This window comes from Neofelis nebulosa, chromosome 4, assembly GCF_028018385.1.
Source record: "Neofelis nebulosa isolate mNeoNeb1 chromosome 4, mNeoNeb1.pri, whole genome shotgun sequence".
NCBI lineage: Eukaryota > Metazoa > Chordata > Mammalia > Carnivora > Felidae > Neofelis > Neofelis nebulosa.
The window spans coordinates 168,387,759-168,408,278 of NC_080785.1; the positions used below are offsets into that span (position 1 = coordinate 168,387,759).

Below are 20,520 nucleotides of genomic sequence, written 5' to 3' on the forward strand. Positions count from 1 at the left end.
CTTTTCTGTGTCCTGTTGTTCTCATGGCTGAGTGTCCCCTTGGGGTGGACCCTGCCCTGGGTTGGGGTGGGGGCCGAAAGTGTGTCTGTGGTGTGGATAGCAGTGGGGGGAGGGCAGCGGGGGCCAGACCTGGTGCGTGGAGGGGACACAGGGCAGCGGGAGCCCAAGTGCAGGCCTATTGGCTGTTTTCTTAATTCTATGGGTTAAAAAAATGTTTTGATAACAGCTTTGTTGAGATATAATCCACTCACCACACAATTCACCCTTTTAAAGCATATAGTTCAGTGTGTTTTAGTACATTTACATGCTTGTGCAACCATTGCATTATTTAATTCCATCAGCCCAAAAAGCAACCCCATCCCCATCAACTATCACCCCCAACCCCCATCACCCCCAGCCCCCATGAACCCCCTTCCGTCCGTGGATGAGTCTGTTCTGGACCTTTCACACACGTGGACTCACACCCCGTGTGGCCTCTCGTGTCTGGTTCCCTCCCTGAGCGTCGTGTGTTAGGGGTCTGTCCGCGGGGCAGCGGGGGTGGGCGCCTCACTCCTGCTCACGGGTCAATATGTTCCACAGTGGCGTTTGCCTTAAAAGATGTTATGTGATGAGTACCTTGACGATATTCCAGCATCTGCGAGGGCCTGCGCTCTGGTAAGGCGTGGACCTGCTGTGTATAAGCACCAGTACAGACTTGCTGTAATCTAGACCGAGCGTGGCCAACTTTTTCTGGGGAGGGCTATACCTTAAGTATTTGTAACCTTTGCAGGCTGGAAAGTCTCCGTTGTAACAACTCAGCATTGCCCTTGCAGCACGGAAGCTGCCAGAGACAACAGGTTGATGTGGCCACATGCCATTAAGACTTTGTGAGCAAGGGGCACCTGGGTGGCTCAGTCGGTTGAGCATCCAACTTCGGCTCAGGTCACGATCTCGCGGTCCGTGAGTTCGAGCCCCGCGTCGGGCTCTGTGCTGACAGCTCGGACCCTGGATTCGCTTCAGATTCCGTGTCTCCCTCTCTCTCTGCCCCTCCCCCACTCACACTCTGTCTCTGTCTGTCTCTCTCTCTCTCAAAAATAAATAAACCTAAAAAAAAAAAAAAAACTCTGTGTGCAGAACCGCATGGAGGGTCCTGGTCTTCTGACCTTGCTTTAGGACAGAAGTTCTCAAATCCAAAGACTTTTTGTTTCTTGCAGGTTCTATTTTTATTTACTTATTTATTTATGTTTTTTGAGAGAGCGAGTGAGTGAGGGAGAGAGGCAGAGGGAGAGAGAGAGAGAAAGAGAGAATCCCAAGCAGGCTCTGTGCTCAGCGAGGAGCCTGATGTGGGCCTCGATCCCCCACCCCTGGGGTCATGACCTGAGCCGAAACCAAGAGTCGGACACCCAGCCAGCTGAGCCCCCAGGCGCCCCTCATGCGCGTTCTATTCATCAAGTCAGTGGACTCAAAGTTAAAACTGAGAAGATATCTACGTTTTATAAATCGACTTAGAAACAACAATAAAAAATGCTAAATGACATTTTATTAAGTGAAAAGTCACTCAGATTTGCTGAGAAGGTAGCAAGGAAAACCCGAGGGACTGGGGCAGAGCCGAGGACACCACGGAGACAGGATGGTCACGCTTGTCAGGCGCGGCCACATCACTGTGACAGACGCGCCCTGGGAGGAAGGGTGCTCCCACGAGGGGTGCTGGTTGGAGGGCGGACGGAGCTCTCTCTTCTGTCTCTGCCAGTTTTCTGTAAATCCCAAATTATTCCAACTGAAAACTCCATTTAAAAACATGTCCGGAAGGAAGGAAAGTGAGGTTGGGGGCTGCGGTCTGCAGTCGGAGGAGGGGGGTGCTCCGCCTTGGGGACCAGGCGTCGGGGTGAACAGGTGGGAGCTGGGCAGGGAAAGAGGGGTGAACGACCAGGCGAGTCAGCGAGTCCTGACCCAACGGCTGTCACGTGCTGCGGACGGTCGGTCATCATTACCCGACCTGGGAGATGTACTGGCGACCTGGCGATGAGGGGACGGGAAGACAGACTCTGCAGCCGGGGGTCCAGGGAGGTCTCTGGAGAGGGGACGTCCACGCCAACCCCCGCGGGATGGTCAGGAGCGTCGGAGGCAGAAGGACGGATGAGCCCCTGTGTCTGGGCTGGTCCCACGCCGACCTGGCTGACGCAGGGGCCGAGGCTCCCGACCCCCGAGGCGGGGTGGGGGCCGCAGAGGCAAGTGCAGGCTTAGCCCCCCCCACCGTGGGTCAACTCAGCCTCCCTGGAGGAGCCCAGTTCCTGGTCCAGGCCAGCATTTTCCAACTAAAGGCAGCTCTGGCCCAGGGGACACTGGACAGTATCTGGGGACATCTGTGGTTGTCGCAGCTGGGGGGCTCCTGGCATTGAGGGGGTGGGGCCAGGGTCGCCCCACTGAGGACAGCAGTTTAGCCGGGCTTGAACTCCGGAGGGACTCCAGGTCGCTCTCCACTTGGAAATTCAGATGCCCCCGGTGCCGCACCCCCACCTGCCCAGGCGTCCCCGGAGCACTTGGTGGGGCTCAGCCACGGGGCCGATCACAGACCCGGGGGGAGATTGGGGGCGGGGAGAGCGGTGTTAGGACAGGGTGGGCCGTCCGAGTGCGGGGCCCCGGCCAGGGCAGCCGTGTCAGCCCCGCCGTGCAGGCCAGAGGGGCGGGCTCTCTGGTGGGGTGGCTGGGCTCCAGGCCCCTCCGTCTGTAGGGCCCTCTGGCCATGTGTGCGTCCTCCTCGGGTCCCCCTCCTGCAGCAGGCCCAAGCTGCTGGCCTTGGCGCCTGTCCACGCTTTCTTCCCTGCCTTCCGCGTGTGTGTGCTGTGCCGAACTGACCAGAAGGCTGGGAAATACCGTCTGGAGATCTGCTTCACCCCGTTGCCGGTGACAGAAACGTGGGGTCAGTCCAGCCCTGCCCTGTCCCACCGGAGCCTCTGCCTGGCCGCCGTAGGCTTTACCTTCCTCGCCCTTCCCAGCCAGCGTGTCGCTGATGTGCACACGCAGCGCACGACCTGAGCTGAGGGGGAGCAGAGGGGTGACTTATCGAGGCCGGGGTCACCCTGGCTTGTACCGTGTGACCCCTGAGGACTTACTCTGGCGTCCAGTGTGAGCAGGGATCAGACTCCATTTTTGCCAAATACTTAATGCAGGGTCTGTCGCCCTCCGCACTGCGTATATTCAGGGACGTCCTGGGCGCTGTGGGGGCCGAGTGGTGTCCCTGACCCCCACCCACTTGATGCCAGGAGCCCCCCAGTGTGACAACCACAGGTGCCCCCAGACATCATCCCGTGTGCCCTGGGGACAGCCCCACTGAGAGCCACCCCTAGTCCAGGCTCTTTGACAAGCGGCCGTGTGGAAGACAGAGCCCACCCTCTGGGTACAGCTGGGTCCCTCCCAGCACCTGCTGGGAGCAGGCCTGGGGGCAGCCGGTGCCAGAAACACTGCCAGACCCAGGATCCTCTGCTGGATTCTTGGCCGGGAAGTAGAAGGCTGTGAACTGCACTTTCCAGGGATCAGGCAACCAGAAATGTGAGCCCAGGAGCCCCACCTCCACAGGCTCCTCACTGTAATCCCCAAACACACAGGTGCCCACACGGGGCACTGAACGCAGGGTCTGACCAGCGGCTTCCCAAGTCATTTCTATCACCGGACTGAGGCAGGGGTGGGGGGCCTCATGGTGGCAGGGGTCTGCCTCCAGGGGACTGGGAGGTGTCTGGAGATATCTGTGGCCATCGTGCCCTGGGGGGTTCCTGGGATCGAGGGGTGGGACCCAGGGTGCTGCTCAGTCCCCGAGCGCCCAGGTCACTTCCCCAGAGAACAACCCAGCCTGGTGCCGTGTCTGGACTCCTGCAGCCCTGAGATTCTGACCTCTGATGTCACGGGATGATGCGAGGATGTCGGCAGGGGTCCCCTCCGCTGTGTGGTGGGTGGCGGCCGGTCTCGGGGACGCAGTGCACTCCCTGCCCACAGGAACGCGGGCCTGAGCTCCTGCACAGCCTGTGGGCACGGGGAGCTGCTGTCCTCTGCAGGAAGGGGTGGGGGGAGGGCACCGACACCGTGACACTTCCCCCGGGCCCTTCGGCGGCAGCCAAGGGTCCTGCAGCAGCCTGGCAGGGTGTCAGCGGGCTGTGTGGCCCCGTGCCTGGGGCTTCCAGGAAGCTCGTTTCCAGCAAGCTCTGGGTGGGGCTGGAGGCCGGCTGAGAGGTCAGGACCCGGCTTCGCAGAAGCCAGCCCAGTGTCCAGAAGTGGTGGCAGGTCTGGCTTCCGGGCCTCCGGCAGGGCTGTGTCACGCGGAGGAGAGAAAGGCCAGCGCAGCGGGCTGGGTGGGCAGAGGGAGCTTCGTCAGATCACGTGACTTCCGCGGCCGGGTGCCCCCTTCCTGGTCTCCCGAGGACCAGAGCCTCGGTCTGTCAGCCTCTTTGGCCTCGCTGCACCCTCCCCCTCCCCCAGACATCTGTGCGGCCACCTTCCCTCCAAACAGCCTCCCAGCTGCCCCTGTTCTTTAGGGTCTTTGCTCCGAGGCCCCCCCCCCCTCCAGCCAGACCTCTTTTCCCCAGCCTGTCTTGGATGCTGCCTCCCTCCCACTCTGCACGCGGTCCTTCTGAACTGCCCTGCATTCCCCCCGGTGCCACCGAGTGAAATTGTTTCTATATTACATCATTATTTGTGTGTGTGTCTATCTGCCCTGTCTAGAACATTAGGTCCGTCCAGCTTTGCCTAGACCGGGGGTCACGAACCTTTTCCGTAAAGGGCCAGATAGTGAATATTTTCGGCTTGATGGGCCAGACTTTGTCTGTCGAGACCTATTGGTTGTGCCCTTGTAAATGAATGGGCCGTGTGCCAATAAAACTTTATTTACAAGGACAGGAGGCCCAGAGCCAGGGTTTGCCTACCTCTGTGTCAGAGGGTTTCTTAGAGGGACCCACGGTGACCCTGCCACATGGCGACTTGGACTTGTGTATGAGACAGACTTTCAAGCTTTAGAATTGGCATTAGATGATTGTGGGACATAAAGTCCCTTGTGGGTTGATGGAACCCCCTAATGCAGAGGGGCTCATCTGGGGCCATCCTGCCCCAGGGGACACGGGCCATGTTTGGAGAGGTGTGTGGTTGTGGAGACTGTGGACTTTGAGGGAGTCGGGGGGCTAAGGATGCTGCTCAGGGCCCCACAGTGCCCGGGACACCCCCACAGAGACCAACCCACCATGATGTCAGCAGCGCTGGGTGGGGGGCGGGGGTGACCCTGCCCTTATGCATACGGGCTTGGAACACCTCGTTTCCTTGGTGCTCGAACGTTGGGTAGGCCACCTGTGGGAGGTTCACCCTTGCCAGAACCTTCCGAGTTACAACACATTTTCTCTTACAGTCATCCTCACAACCAGCAAGGCAGGCTGGGCTTACCCTGTGACACCAGCTGGGGAAACTGAGGCTCAGTGCCAGGCCAGCAGCCCCAAGGCCTGTGCTCTGTCCAGCTCCCTTTCTTCAGCGTGGGGGGTCTGGCCACTAGTCTTTGGCCCAGGAACACCCCTGTTGTGCTGTGTCAGCTCAGGTCAGGCCCTGAGCTGGCTCTGGGGGCCCCGCAGCTAAGAACGTCAGCAGGGCCCCTGCCTGCAGGGACAAAGACCCGCCGGGAATGTGCCGTGGTGGCCCAGGAGGCCTGGCGGGCCTTGCTGCTGCCTGGCCCTGCGTTGCCACATTCTGGGGCGCCCTGTAGGGATGCAGGGTGGGGAGGGACTCCACGATGCCAGGCGCATGGCAGGTGCCCTGGGCACACATCTCAGCGAATCCTTGTGCCACCGTGAAACAAGGAGGTGCACCTTGGCCGTGAACGAATGCGCCGCGGGAGGGGGATGGCCGCCTTGGAGGACAGTGTGGCGGCCCGTCCTTAAACTAGATGCAGGGCTAGCACATGATCCAGCAGTTCCGTTCCCGGGTACGCACCCAGAGCGATGGAAAAATGTGCACGAACAGGAATTTGCACACGCGTGTGCACAGCAGCACGACTCAGCACAGCTGTGAACTGAGAGTAGTACGAGTGTCCACCCACAGGTGATCCGTACCCACAACGTGCCCACTGCACACACGCACGTCCCTCGGCCACAGCAGGAGCGAGGCGCCCACCCCCGCCGCCCCGCGGACGGACCCCGAACACACGACGCTCAGGGAGGGAACCGGACACGAGAGGCCACACGGGGTGTGAGTCCACGTGTGTGAAACGTCCCGGACAGGCTCATCCATGGACGGGAAGGGGGCTCGTGGGGGCCGGGGGGCTGGGGGACGGGGTGGAAGGGTGACGGCTGATGAGGACGAGGCTTCTTTGGGGCTGATGGAATGTTCTGGAAGTAGATAGAAGCGTGCGTTTCACAAATGCCACTGAATTGAAGTGTAAGATGGTAGTTTTCATGTCACGTGCACTGTAGCACACACAGGACCTTGTGTGGCACCCCCTCCCCCCACGCCTGCACTCCACCTGCTGGGAAGGGAGTAATTGGTGACCTGTGACCTGTGACCCTGCTTATGTGCAGTGCAGACCTCCTCCCCGCCTCCCTGCATCTCCAGAGCTCTGGGCCTGCTCCCAGGCGTGGCTCCCACCAAATGTGTGGGTCAGGCTCCCTCCCCTCCTGAGGAGCCCTGGGGGTGGTCCTCAGACCTTGTCCTCAGAAGCCACTGTGACTGCAGCTTTCCGCCCGGTCTTCAGTCGCCTCACGACAACAGGACTCACCAGATGTGCCTGTGAGTTAACTGGCGTGGCCCAGGGTCTCAGTGCTACAGACGGACACGTGGGACGGCGCATTCACCCTCCGGGGGGTGTCCTGGGCACTGGGGTGGGGGGCGTTCAGCAGCATCCCTGGCTCCCACCCAGCAAGGCCAGGGACAGCCGTGGATGCCCACAGACTTCACCCCACGACCCCTGGGGGCAAGAGCACCCCAGGCTGGGACTGGGTCCGGGGCAGCACCAGCCTTCCAGGCAAACACCCAGGAGCTGGCGTGTCCTCGATGGGCCGGTCTGGGCGGGAGGCAGGGCCAGCACCCAGGGCCCACGGAGATGTGTTCATTTGAACTTCTAAAACCAGTCAACGAAAGATGAATCACATATTAATATTTAATAACAAACCCAGCCTAGTTTATGTTCCTCCTTACCAGGGTGCAGTTGTAAAACGTAACCTTCCATATCGCCGCGTAGAGGAAGGGGACCCCAAAGGCAGACGGGCCACCCACGTGGCCCTGCGGTCAGGTGAAGCCGGGAGCCGAGAGGGTTGTGCCTAAGGACCATTAAGGCAAATTCCAGAAGCAGAATTTTGTGGTGAGAGGTTGGCCCTCCTGGGGACACGCAGCCTGGGACAGACTGGCCTCCACACCCTGGCCCCTGGGACCTACTGCCCCAGGCACAGAGACCTCTGTTTGGGCCGTGTGGCCCAGCAGGTGGGGTTTCCTGCAGCCCTCATTCCTGTGTGCCCCCAACACCACCCAGTCCTGACAGGGGTTTAGGTTCCTCACAGGGGGAGGCCAGGGGCTGCCTCTGCGGGTGACACTGATATCAGCAACCTGGACGGTTTCTGCCTCCAAGAAGGGACATCTGGCTCCAATAAAAAAAAATAATGACCTATGCCAGTGTTTCTGACCCACAATGACTGTGCCCAGCGGTCACTGGGCCACGTGTGGAGGCATCTGTGGTGGTCACGACAGGGAGCAGGGGGGCTCTTGGCATCGAGGGGTTGGGGGCCAGGGATGCTCAGCCCCCACAGTGCCCAGGACACCCCAGAAAGAGTGACCGGCCCCCATTTGAGCCGTGTCAGGACAGGAAGACCCTCCATTCCTTATCTGGGGAAAAGAAGTTCAGTCCTGCTCACGCTGGACCCAGAATAGACCCCAAGGACTCACACTCGTGAACCTGTGTCTGTGAGTCGCCCCCACTCAGCGTGTATTATTTCTGTGTGCACAGCACCCCAGGACCTCAGCTGTCAGAAGGCTACAGAGCGCAGTCTCCCGGGGTCAGTGGAGCCCCTAGCCCAGGGGTCTCACCCTGCAGATCGTGCACGGCCTTCCCCATCACACACAGGCCTCACAAGGCCTTACCGCCGACGTCCCACAATATCCCACTCCCGAGTCACCTGACGCTCCGCGGGGCCCCATGCCGCTGTGGCCACCAGGTGGCAGCACAGCCCTCCCCACGGGCTGGCATTTCTGGCTCCTGGTTCCTGCATCCCAGAAACACCGCAGTCTAGACACCAGCCGGCGAATTCCTGTCCCCTTAAGTCAGTCTGGGGGAGACGTTCGTGATCCCGGTTCTCAGTCACCATCTCCCACTGCATTTTCAAGGCTGTCTCGCCAGGGGCCAGATCACGGAACCCAGTGGCTTCATAAGGGTCTGGGTGGGGCTGCAGGGAAAGGGGACCCGCCCCGCATTGCTTTCACACCAGCTCGAAATGCCACTGGGTCCCGGGAGGTCATGGGCCAGCCACCCGCCTGGCTTTGGCTCTGAGTGTCGTCCCTTTGCTGCCTTCTGGGAACCGAGAGTCTCAAACTGAGTGTTCAGGAGACAGGTGTGCGGACGCTGGGCCCCACTGAAACCCAGCAGCCTGGACAAATGTGGCCCCCACGCACCTCGGTCCAAGCCCCTCCTGAAATGGGTCAGCAGCTTGCAAACGTTAAAGTTGGTCTTTGTCGCGTTTCCTAGGCCCCCTGAGGCTGAGACCCTTGCCACGTGCTTTTCCTGCGTGTCGTCTGATCGATCCAACCACGCGAGTTTCCAAGGGTGTGGGGACGGGGACAGGGCACCGCCGGCTCCCAGCAGACATTCTAGGGTGGTCGTTCCAGTGCATCAGCCCCGGGTATCGTCTCCCCGGGAGGCTGCCATAACCTGGGTGCTGAAACAGCACAAGTTCATTCTCTCCCAGCTCTGGAGCCGCAAGTTCAAGATCAAGGTGTCACAGGGCTGTTCCTGCTCAGGGAGAACCGGGCCAGGCTCTCCCAGCATCACTGGGGGGATCACTGCAATCTTGGCGTTCCTTGGCCTGTAGACGCATCACCCCATCTCGGCCCCATCTTCGCGGGGCTTCCCCCAGCCTGTCTGCGTCCACATGGACTCTTTTAAAAAAGATGCCAGTATTGTGGGATGAGGGCCACCCTCCTCAGGTATGACCTCACCTTAACTAGGTACCCCTGCAGTGACCCCATTTCCAAATAGTTTCTCATCTGACGTGCTGGGTGTCGGGGCTTCAACGCATGCATTTGTCATAGGGACGCAAACTAACCCCAACTGCCCTGTGGGGTCCCAGCCTGGCTACCAGCATCGGTGGTGCCTCCCGCTTTCTTTCTGGGAGCCGGGATCCCCCCGGACCCCAGGAGGTGAGAGGGCAGGGTGCCGGAGCAGACCCAGCACAGGACCGGCCGGGGCAGAAGAAAGTGCCCCCTGCTGCCATCTGCCCAACTCACCCTTTTCCAACAAAGTGCCACCTGCTTCCTTGGAGCCTCACAGGTGGCAGCATGGTGGAGAGCTCCCGAGGGGGATCTGTGGGCCGTACGGGGGCCACAGCCGCCTCCCCTCCCCTCCGCACACTCCAGGACCGTGTCCTCACGAGTCTGGAGGGACGTTAATCCTTCCCAGCGTGGTGCATCCTGCTGCAAATAGTCTGGGGCCCACCGCCCTGAGCCCACTTCTGTGGGAAGTTGGTCCTGTGGGCCCTGAGGCTGAGACAGAGCCTGGTCTGGCACTCGTTGACAAGCTGTCCCAGCAGCACTGGAGGCTTGGTCAGGACAACCCCTGCGTTGTGGACAAGGAAACCAGGGCTGAGAAAAATGACAGCCGGCCTCCACGCACTGCTCTCTACCTCAGGACCAGCAGACAACGCCTCACTTCCTATAGGGCGTTGGGGGCTGTGCCGGCCCCTTCCTGGTCCTGGCCGTCTGACTCGTGTTCACGGGCACCAGGATCCCACCGTCCAGATGCTCCACACGACCAGGGCCCCAGACATGGGCCACCTGAAGGGAGCCTGAGTAGCCCCAGCCAGTGAGCGGCGGGGCTGGGCTCTCCCCCCCATCGGTCAGGACCCCACATCCCAGGGCCGGCACCGGGTGTGGCCAGGGGGTGCTCGCCCTGCACGCAGGAGCTGGGGTGGCACCAAGACCCTCTGGGATCAAGATAAACAGCACATTAACGTAGAATAAAAATGAATTAATTTGTATTAACGGTAACTTATTTACCCTAATTTGGTCTAATTTGATTTTATGTAAAAGGAGAACATTTTACTAGAACACTGTTTATTATTTCCGTGAATGAGGCAAAGTCGATGTGAAAATCCAGCGAACCGAATTTCAAAATGTTAGTTGAGTCCAGACAGGATGGGGCACTCTGGTTTCTCCTCTTGGTTCAGGCTCCAGGATGACTGTCTCAGCCCTGTTACCCGTGCTGTCCCGATTTCACATGTTAGTATTTCAGCCACCACGGATTTTGTGCCTCCGTTCTGATTTTTTATCACAGAGCGTTAACACGATTTGCCTTGATCGCTGGATTTTGGGCGTCCCTCGCGTTCTGTGGCTGCGTCTCATCGCTGTCCTGGAAGGCGCCCACTGCCCGTCACCTCAGGACACACACGTGCCCTTCAGATGCGTGTGCACCTGCGTGCTGACTGGTTGTGCTGTGGGGAAGCCAGCCACACGGGGCAAGATGCGAGGCCTGCTCTGGGCACGCCAGGGATGGCGGAGGTGGAGAGGGAGCCCGGTGACCCCGCGGTTCCAGCCCTAGGAATGTACGCAAAACGATTGCAGAGATGCTCAAATAAAGACACGTGCATGGATGTTCACAGCTGCACAATTCACGGGAGCCAAAGGGTGGAGACAGTCTATATATCCATCGGTGGGTGAACGGATACGCACAGCGTGTCCACCACACGTGGGAACATCACTCGGCCACGAGCAGGAGCAAGGCGCCCACCCCCGCCGCCCCGCGGACGGACCCCGAACACACGACGCTCAGGGAGGGAACCCGACACGAGAGGCCATGCGGAGTGTGAGTCCGCGTGCGCGAAACGTCCAGAATGGGCTCATCCACGGACGGGAAGGGGGCTCGTGGGGGCTGGGAGCTAGGGGAGCGGTGATGGCCGACAGGGACGTGGCTTCCTTTTCGGGCTGATGGAATGTTCTGGAACTGGTAGAGGTGGTGGTTGCAGGACACTGTGAATGTGCCCAATGCCACTGAAATGCTTACTTTAAAACGGTTAGTTTTACGGTATACAACTCTCACCTCAATTGTAAAAATGTGGGCAGGAGGAAGTATGGCTTTAGATCGGGCACGCAGATTTCAGCTGTGTTCACAGGCCTGCAGGCATCTGATGGTGGCCTGGGTGCTGGCCGACACGGGGCCAGCGAACCGCAGACCTGGGTGCCCCCAGGGCCACCGTGTGCCGCACTTCTGCTCACCCCAGGAGGGATCTGGGACTCCTCCAGCCCTCTGCAGGAGGAGACGCTGGTGGAAGCCTGGAGCACCTTGGCCTCGAGACTCTGGGGTGTGTGCGAGCCAGCCGCCTCTCTCGGATTACAGGGGGAGCTGTGTTCCTCGGGGAGCTTCGTGTGCTACCCCCCCCCCCCGCCCCCCGGGGTGTGTGCGCGTGTGCGTGTGCGTGTGCGTGCAGAAAGCCTGCCGGGCCGCCTCTGCCACCCCAGTCCCCGAGCCTCTGAGGGCAGCTCGGTGTGGGCAGGGCCTCTGCTGTTTCGGTTTTCTCCTCCCCGGCACTTCCCCTCCTCAGCTCCGCCCACTCGCCACCTGCAGCTCCTTCTGACTCCCGTGCGGTTTGCCCAAACCGTGTGTCATGGAGGGGCAGCCGCCAGCCTCTGCTTGACCTTTTTCCTCAAATGCCACCTGAGCCGTGAGCCCCTCCAGCAGGCGTGTCGGACCCCACAAGCTTTCTGGGCGCTCTCTGGCTGCCGGCCAGGAAGGAGCAGCTGTTGGGCCTCGGCTCTGCGTTTTGCCGTCCCCCGGGGCTGCTCCCCAGAAAGCCCCTTGCGTGTGTTTGGTGGTTACACACTCGCCAGGCCCTCTCGCCTGCAGCCTAAGTGCGGCAGGAAGAGGGCGCTGCCGGTGGGGTTCCCGGGGCCAGGCCAGCCCCCATGGGAACTGACTCCAGGCGGATTTCATTTCCCAACTCCGTTAAAAAAACATCGCTACCGTTTGAATGTCTTTAACGCGGACGACACGTTGGCCTTCAGCACACCGACAGTGTGTCACATCACTGTCTGGTCCTGGGCTTTCTCATCCACCAGACGGGCCTTCCCCTCCTCCCTTCCAGAAGGGCAACCTCAGCTCCACTGCCTTCCCGGCTCCCAAAGCCATGCCTCACACGGGTGCTCCGGGCTGCTGGACATGGGAGCCTTTCCTCTGTGCACACACGCGTGCCCTGGAAAGACTTTGTGCTTGGGCAAGAAAGGCCCCAGGACACAGCAGGTCCTGAATCCCCAGAACCCGCGAAAGTCACGCCTGATAGGATCACGCTTTTGCAGGTGTCACTAAGTTAAGTCTTTTGAGATGGAGGGATTTTCCTGATGTGCCTTCAATGCAACCGTCGGTGTCCTTATGAGAAGGCAGAAGGGGGGCCCCTGGGGGGCTCAGTCAGTTGAGTGTCCGACTTCGGCTCAGGTCATGATCTCACGGCCCGTGAGTTCGAGCCCCGTGTTGGGCTCTGTGCTGACAGCTCGAGCCGGGAACCTGCTTCCGATTCTGGGTCTCCCTGTCTCTCGGCCCCTCCCATGCTTGTGCTCTGTCTCTCTCTGTCTCTCAATAATAAATAAACGTTAAAAAAAAAATTTAAAAAAAAAAAAAAGAAGGCAGAAGGGGATTTGACACTCAGGTGCCCCCAGGAGCTGGAGGAGGTAGGACCCCGCTCCCCGGAGCCTCCAGAGAAAGTGCACCCCCCTGCCTCCCCCTGGCACTGTGACCTCCAATGATACCGCCCAGTGATACCAGTTTTGGACTCTGGCCTCCAGAACTGCAGAAATACACTTCTGTTGTTTTAAGCCAGCAGATCAGTGTGATTTGTTACAGTGGCTGCAGGAAACGAATCCGGACTGCACAAGGGGGGGTGCGGGGGTTACATTTCAGCAGCTGTACCTCATTCACCCCCACAACTCAGCTGCTCTCCTGGGACCCCGTGGCCTGCCGTTTCGGGGGGGCAGGACCCACAGCTGATAGTGCTCTCCCCGCCAACGTCGTATACCTGTTTGGGGAAAGCGTCCCGAAAGGCCCCATTTCATCCCTGAACGTGGGTCGTGGGAGACACAGCTCCTTTCGCGTGTGGCGTGGGGGGCGTGGGGGAAGGTGTCCGCACCACTGCTCAGAGGCACGGGGCACAAAACTAGCAGCTGCTCAGAACAGAGGGGCCCCTGCCTGTCGTGTTCAGTCCCCACCCCCCACCTGTGACCTGGATCAGGCCAGACAAACCGAAGCCCCTCCCAGCCCCAGGGCCCTTCGAAAAACCGCCGACTCTGTGTACAGTGATACAAGCCAACTTACGTCATCCTCCCAAACACCGAGGCTGCTGACGGCCTCGCCCGCTCGCGCTCCCCAGAGAGCTGGCGTTCAGATTCAGCCATCGCCCACCAGCCTGAACCCTGCCTGGTTTTGTTCTGTCTCCGCCCGGGGCCCTGGAAACACGGTCCTGGGTTTGCGATTCCGAGCCCAGGACTGTTGGCTTCCTGGGCTCCTCCGTCCGTCCGGAGGGTCCCCACTGTGCTGCCTCCAGCCAGGCAGAGTGGGAAGAACACAGATGTGCCTTCGCACCTCAGCTCTGTGCACGGCACCTCTGTCTTCGGAATCGAGGGCGGTGTGCAGCTCGCCGACCCTCCCAGAGCCATGCGGATCGCGAGGCAGGACGCCCCCCCAGGCCCCGCCCTGTCACCCTCACAGGCTCCCTGGACCCTCGACCCCTCGAGCCCTCAGCTGCACGGTGTCCAGGGTCTGGGCCCCAGCCTCGATTTGGTCGCTCCCTGCCTGCCCTACGTTTCTGGTGCTTCCTTGTCTTGCCCTTGACCCCTCCCGGTTGTTAGACATCAAGCTGGCTATAAAAGGCAATTCTGATCTAAGAAAAAGGAGGACACGGGTGGCCTGCTGCCCGGGCCGGGATCGGCTTCTGCTTCTGCCTCGCAGCCGGGCGTCTGGGATTAATTTGGATTCCCAGAATACCATCGGGGGAGGCAGCACATGCTGTTAGGATTGCGTAGCGGCTCCTGCTCTGCTGCCCCAGGCCCAGCCCAGGGTGTCCCCGCGCCCACCCGCTGCAGAGCTGGCTCAGGGGGGCCGGCGCAGACTTCTTTTCTGCCAGCAGCTGCTCCCCGTGCAGGGGGGAGGCAGCGTCCGCTTGCGGAGGGGGCAGGGGGCAGGTGGAGGGAAGCCAGGGCACATCCTGTCTCTGGGCCCGGCAGGCTTCCCTCCCCTGCAGGCAGGTCTCCCCAGTGCTCCCTGCAGCTCCTGGAGGGAGCTGGGGCCATCTGGGGCTCACACGGCCCCTTCTCTTCCCCGGCAGATTCCTGCCCAGGCCGTGCTGCAGGCAGGTGTCTCTGCTGCCCAGCAGTAGGGACAGGGACAGGAAACCGCCCCCGTCCCTGCCCCCGGGGAGCTGGCCGCGCGCAGGTGCGAACGCATATCTGCAGCTGGTGAGAGCCGTAGCACGACCCGCTCGCCTCGCCTCACACTGTCCCACGTGTAGCCACAGTTGCTTTTAAGAGCACGGACGGGTCCCGGGACCAGAACGTTTCCGCATCACTGGAATTACGGTTCCAGGAGCGCTTTGTCTCGTCTCCCTTTGAGGCCGGTGCTGCTGCGCTTCTCGGTTCATAGGTGAGGAGCCAGGGAGTCCGTCCAGATTCAGCTTGCCCGCATCCCGCGGCCCGGGAGCCACAGAGCTGGGCCTCAGCGACCTGACCCACTGCCCCCTTAGCTGCTGGGAGAGCACTCCTCTAGTTAACGTCCTTTAAAAGATTAAAGTTAAGGGCACCTGGGTGGCTCGGTGGGTGAAGCATCTGACTTCGGCTCAGGTCACGATCTCACAGTTCGTGAGTTCGAGCCCCACGTCGGGCTGTGTGCTGACAGCTGGGAACCTGGAGCCTGTTTCGGATTCAGTCTTCCCCGCTCTCTGCCCCTCCCCCGCTTGTCTGTCTGTCTGTCTCTCTTTCAAAAATAAACATTAACAAATTTTCTTTTTAAATTAGGTAGGGCAGACCCCTCTGCCGTGGTGGGGGGATGGTCGCTCGATGAATCCAATGCCACCGGCTGGCCCTCCACCCAGTGTTGGGACGGTCTGCTCTGTCTTCACCCGCACACGGAAGCAGATGGCTGGCGTGTAGGGCCATGTTGTTAAGAGTAGTAAGAGCCGGAATAGCTCTCACACCCTGCAAGGCTTTCACCTCGAGGGCATCTGGAGCGGGCCGGAGAGGGGACCTGTGCTCCCCACTGCCCGTCGGCTCTGGGCGCCGACCCTGGCCCTGCAGTCCCAGAATTGTGGGTGGGAGTCAGACCCGCTCCGTGTACGAAACTTGTCTCATGTTCTATTTTTAACCCAGCTCCCAATTGCTGATTCTGGGACACACGTGTTACCGATGGGACTCCTCTCAGCTCCCCCAGGACACGATGGGCCGCCCCTGGGGGCAGCCACCTGAGTTTCTGCAAATCGGATCCAGTCCTAAATGCATCAGGAACACCCCTTAAGGGGTGAGCCCAACCCGAAGGCTCAGAGGGCGCCGGCCTTGGGGGGGCCTGGAACCCCAGGGAGCAGGTGCTGTGTTCAGCTCCTGTCCCTCTGGTTCTTCTGTCCCTCTGGTTCTTGCCTACGTTTTCCTCTGGGGGCTGCACATGGACCTTTGTCAAGGGGAACACGGAGAAATAGGGTACGGTGTTACTGCTCAATGGAGTGTTAGCTGGACTTCGTGGCGGACGCCTCCGACCTGCCCGGGGCCGAGATGCAGTGTTTGCTCCTTGGGATGAAACAAAGGACAGTTGTTTGCTCAGGCGTCAGGAGTTCCAGTCTCACCCAGGCGACACGGGGCCGTGTCTGGGGACATCTGTGGTTGTCACAACCGGGGGTGCTCTTGGCATCGAGGGTGTGGGGCCAGGGATGCCACTCCGCCCCACAGGGAATGAACTGGCACCAAATGTCCACAGTGCCCAGGGGAAAACCGCATTCTAGAAAGTTCCTACCCCACCAGGCCTTACCTCCACCCAACCCTGGGGGTCCTTGCCTCCCAGATCCTTCGGGCAGGGAGCTTCTTGTTGTTTGGAGCCCCCAGGAGCTCCCTCCATTGGTGACAGACCCTTCATACCGAGATTTGCATGTTGCCTTCTGTGACGTGCTGTAGGCCTCACCCAGTTTAAATGATTACTTCACAGCCTTAGATAGATGCCGCAACCCCCCCCCCAACTTCCGCAACCTCCCCCAACTTCGGGGACCCCAGGGAGGCGGTTGCCTCGGGGGCCATCCGCTCAGCTCCCCGCTTCTGCATTCTGGGGGCTGGCAGGGCCATGCTTTTGTCCACTGGAAACCCTTGAGATGCTGTCAGGAACCAGCCTGGTTTATTTGGATTAATCACGGAAGGGGTGGACCAGCACGGTATTTGTTTTGGTGAAATCGAAACCTCAGATCTCAGCGTGAACGTTCACGAGGACAGACATTCCCCAGGTCAGTGAGGGAAAGCGCAGTGCTCCCCGGGGTCAGCCCGGGACAGCAGGCAGGCCGGCGGCCGTCCAGCAGAGCCCCACGTGGTGTTTGTGCACCAGGACCGAGCCCGGGAGGCACGCTCCGCCCCGCTGCTCGCCCAGCCAGCGGCCGCCCCCCTCCCTGCAGCCCCTTCCTCACCGGCACCCAGTGGAAACTACGCTGGAAACCCGGCTTCCCATTTTTGGAGGCGCTTCTAGAAACTAGACGTCTTTCCAGCTTGAAGGGAGGTGACCTTTTCGTTCAGCTTCTAATTTCTTCCCCTTCAGCTTCAAGGAAGTTAAGGCAGAAGTGATACTGACTCGGTGTGGGGCCGTGCATTCTCCTTCTTGCTTCTCTTTCTCATGAACCCTTCCAGACTTCCTTTCTCCGGGCGCTCGTCAGAGAGCGTGGAGCCGGCACGGGGTGAAGGCCCATCGTGCGTCAGGATGCCCCCAGTTCACGTGGCCCTCGTAAGAACTCAGTTTACACATCTGGAGGCTGCTCGCTATCGGGGGGAAAGTGAAGTCCCGCAATCAAAAAGCCGAGAAGAAAAGATCTTCCTTACCGGGGACCCGCGAAGGGTTCAGGGCCCGGGGATGCTGGCTGGCTGTGCAGCTGCACCTGACGCGAAAGAGGAGAGAGACGGTGTCCACCGGGGACGTGACTGGACCCGCACGGAGAGTGCATGCGGGGTGGACGACGGCCCGTCCAGGCTCACGCTGACCGCTGGCCGCACGTTGTTATCACGAGCCTTGGGCTGGTTTCCTGGCCTTCCTGCGTCTCAGTTTCCTCGTTTACGCAAAGGAATGCCGGGCGTGTTTGTGCCGTGGAGAAAGACCCACCTACTGCCCAGAGCTGTCGTGTGCGTTACATTGGGGGAATTCACGGAAAAGTTAAGTAGAAGGCCCAGCGAGGGTCTGTGCTAAATACGGGCCGGTCTTCCCACTGTCCTCACTGCTGCCATTTCACCCCAGAGACTTGCTCGCAGACTTTTCCCAGACACGCAGCCCCACGCAGGGGTGGGTGTGTAACAATACCCAGTGCATGGCACACACATCGTCCTGAGCTTTACCTGCTGGCCCTGGGCGGCCTGGGCTGAGAGCATCTTCCTTCCCAGAGGCTTGGCTTCTGCTGGGTTCCCCAGAAGTGTGGGGCCACATTTTATGTTGACTTCTTAGCTCTGGGTTCTAAGCCACTTAGGGTGAGAACAGGGCTATGGCTACCAGGCCTCGGAGGAGCCCTGCAGGCCCAGACGGAGGCAGACCCAGGGGTGTCCCCATGCCTCTGCACAGCCGGGTAGGTTTCCGCCCAAGTCTCCCTTTCTCCGACGAGGAAACCCTAAGCAAGTCCTGGCCTTTTAAACAGGACATGTAGCTTCTTCTTATTGTAACTCAGCCATCGCCAAGCACACAGCTCAGCATCAGGCTCACTCACGCTGTTGTGTAACCAGCCCCACCATCCGTCTCCAGAACTTTCCATCTCCCTGAACCGAGACTCTGTCCCCATGAAGCACGGACACCCCCGCCCCCGGCTCCCACCACCCACTCTTTGACTCGGTGGACGGGACTCCCCTGGGGACCCCCTGTGCGTGGGGTCACGCGGGACGTGTCCTTCTGTGTCTGGCTCCCGTCACTGCACACAGTGACCTCCGGGTCCGTCCACGCGGTGGCAGGTGGCAGGACGTCGTCCTTCCTTCCTGAGGCTGGGTCACATTCCGGCGTGTGGACGGACCACACTGTGTTCACCCTTCATTTGTCAGTGGACACTCAGGTGGTTTCCCAGCTGTGGCCATTGTGGACGATGCTGCTGGTGTGCAACCACGGGTGTGCAAGTGTACGTTCAAGTCCCTGCTTTCCGACCTTTTAGGCTTATACCCAGAAGTGGAATTTCTGGACCCTATGGTAATTTTATATTTAATCTTCTTGAAGAAGCTTCACAGTGTTTTCCACGGCGGCTGCACCGTTTTCTGTTCCCGCCAGCCGGGCACGAGGTTCTGGTTTCTCCACATCGTCACCAACCCGGCTATTTCTATTGCTGCTTTTTTGTTTTTATCATAACCATCCTACGGGTGTGAGGTGCTATCTGACTGTGGCTTTGACTTAATTCTCTAATGGTTAATGACCAGTGATGTTGACCATCCTTCCCTGTGCTTCCTGGCCATTTGTAGGTCTTCTTTGGAGAAATGTCTATTCGGGTGCTCATTTTCAGTCAGGTTTTTGCTTTTTTTTTTTTTTTTTTTTTTTCAACATTTTTTTTTTTTAATTTATTTTTGGGACAGAGAGAGACAGAGCATGAACGGGGGAGGGTCAGAGAGAGGGGGAGACACAGAATCGGAAACAGGCTCCAGGCTCCGAGCCATCAGCCCAGAGCCTGACGCGGGGCTCGAACTCACGGACCGCGAGATCGTGACCTGGCTGAAGTTGGACACTTAACCGACTGCGCCACCCAGGCGCCCCTTTTTTTTTTTTTTTTTAATGTTTGTTTGTTTATTTAGAGAGCACTCATATGCACGAGTGGGTGAGGGGCAGAGAGAGGGGGAGCATGTCCCAAGCATGCTCCACGCCGTCAGCACAGAGCCTGATGGGAGGCTCGATCCCACGAACCACGAGATCATGACCTGAGCTGAGATCAAGAGTCAGACACTTGGGGTGCCCGGGTGGCTCAGTCGGTGGAGCACGTGACTCTTGATCTTGGGGTAGTGAGTTCGGGCACACTGGGTGTAGAGATTACTTAAAAGTAAAACCTTTGAAAAAAATAGTTGGAGTTCTTTATATATTCTGCATATTAATCCTTAATGCTTGTATGATTTGCAGATAATTTCTTTCATTCTGTGGGTTGCCTCTCACTGCACTGAGAACGTCCTCTGATGCACACGCTTTTAATTTTAATGAAGTCCAATTTATTTTTTGATTCCTGTGTTTTTGGTGTCACGTCCAAGAAGTTTGTACTCTTCGTGTACCAGAGGACACTTTTATTCTGGTTTTCCTCCTCAGAGTCGATCACTCCAATCTAATAATGTGAGAAAAGCATCAGACAAACCCTACTTGAGCGACTTCCCACAAAATCCCTGGCCAGTCCTCCTCAAAGCTGTCCAGGCCGTGAAAAACAAGGAAAATCTGAGAAACTGTCTCAGCCCTGCGGGACTGTATTATCTGGGTTTTCCAGAGAAACAGAACCAATACGATATAGAGATAAAGAGGATTTCTATAAGGAACTGGCCCGTGTGGCCAGGGAGGCAGAGAAGGTCCAGGAACTGCAGTCGGCCAGCTGGAGACCCAGCAGGGCTGACGGGGCGAGCCCTCGGCTGAGCTCAGGTCCGAAATGCAGAGCAGGGCCGATGTCCCAGCTGGACAGCCAGGCGGAGAGCGCATCCTCACGGGGGAGGGCAGCCCGCGATGCTCGGGCCACGGGCTCAGAGGGCACCCTCACCCCCACACCACGCACCGGGCACACCCTGGCCACCCTGGTGGACACATAAAACTAACCGTCACCACACGTGCATGCGGAGTGGAGTCCTGTGTGGGGTCCTATGGGAGAAAAGGACGTTGGGGAAATATTAAGGAAATCTGATTCAGTTAGTAATAACGTGTCAGTGTTGGCTCGCTCACGGGACAAATGTACTCATGCCGGAAGTCAGTAACAGGAGAAACGAGGTGTGGAGATGTCCAATCCTCACGGTTTTTCCGTAGAGCCTAAAATGATTATAAAAACTAAAACTTATTTTGTTCTAACCAATAATTGACAGAGGGACTGAAGAGACGGCACCAAGCGAACACAGCACACGGCCTCACTGGCTTCTGCTTTGAGCCAACAAGCCGTAAAAAGAGCCTTTTGCCAATCA

The 20,520-nt window shown here is 59.2% G+C and overlaps 1 protein-coding gene and 1 long non-coding RNA gene across 2 annotated transcripts in view; one reads left to right on the forward strand and one right to left on the reverse strand.

The window, feature by feature from the left end:
• Positions 1-20,520, forward strand: part of GNG7 (G protein subunit gamma 7) — a 119,373-nt gene that overhangs the window by 42,362 nt on the left and 56,491 nt on the right. The window lies entirely within an intron of this gene.
• On the reverse strand, positions 1,500-4,380 carry LOC131510843 (uncharacterized). Its single transcript, XR_009261215.1, has 2 exons — positions 3,868-4,380; positions 1,500-1,733 (listed from the first exon to the last, which is right to left on the reverse strand). It is a non-coding gene; the product is annotated as an uncharacterized LOC131510843 (long non-coding RNA).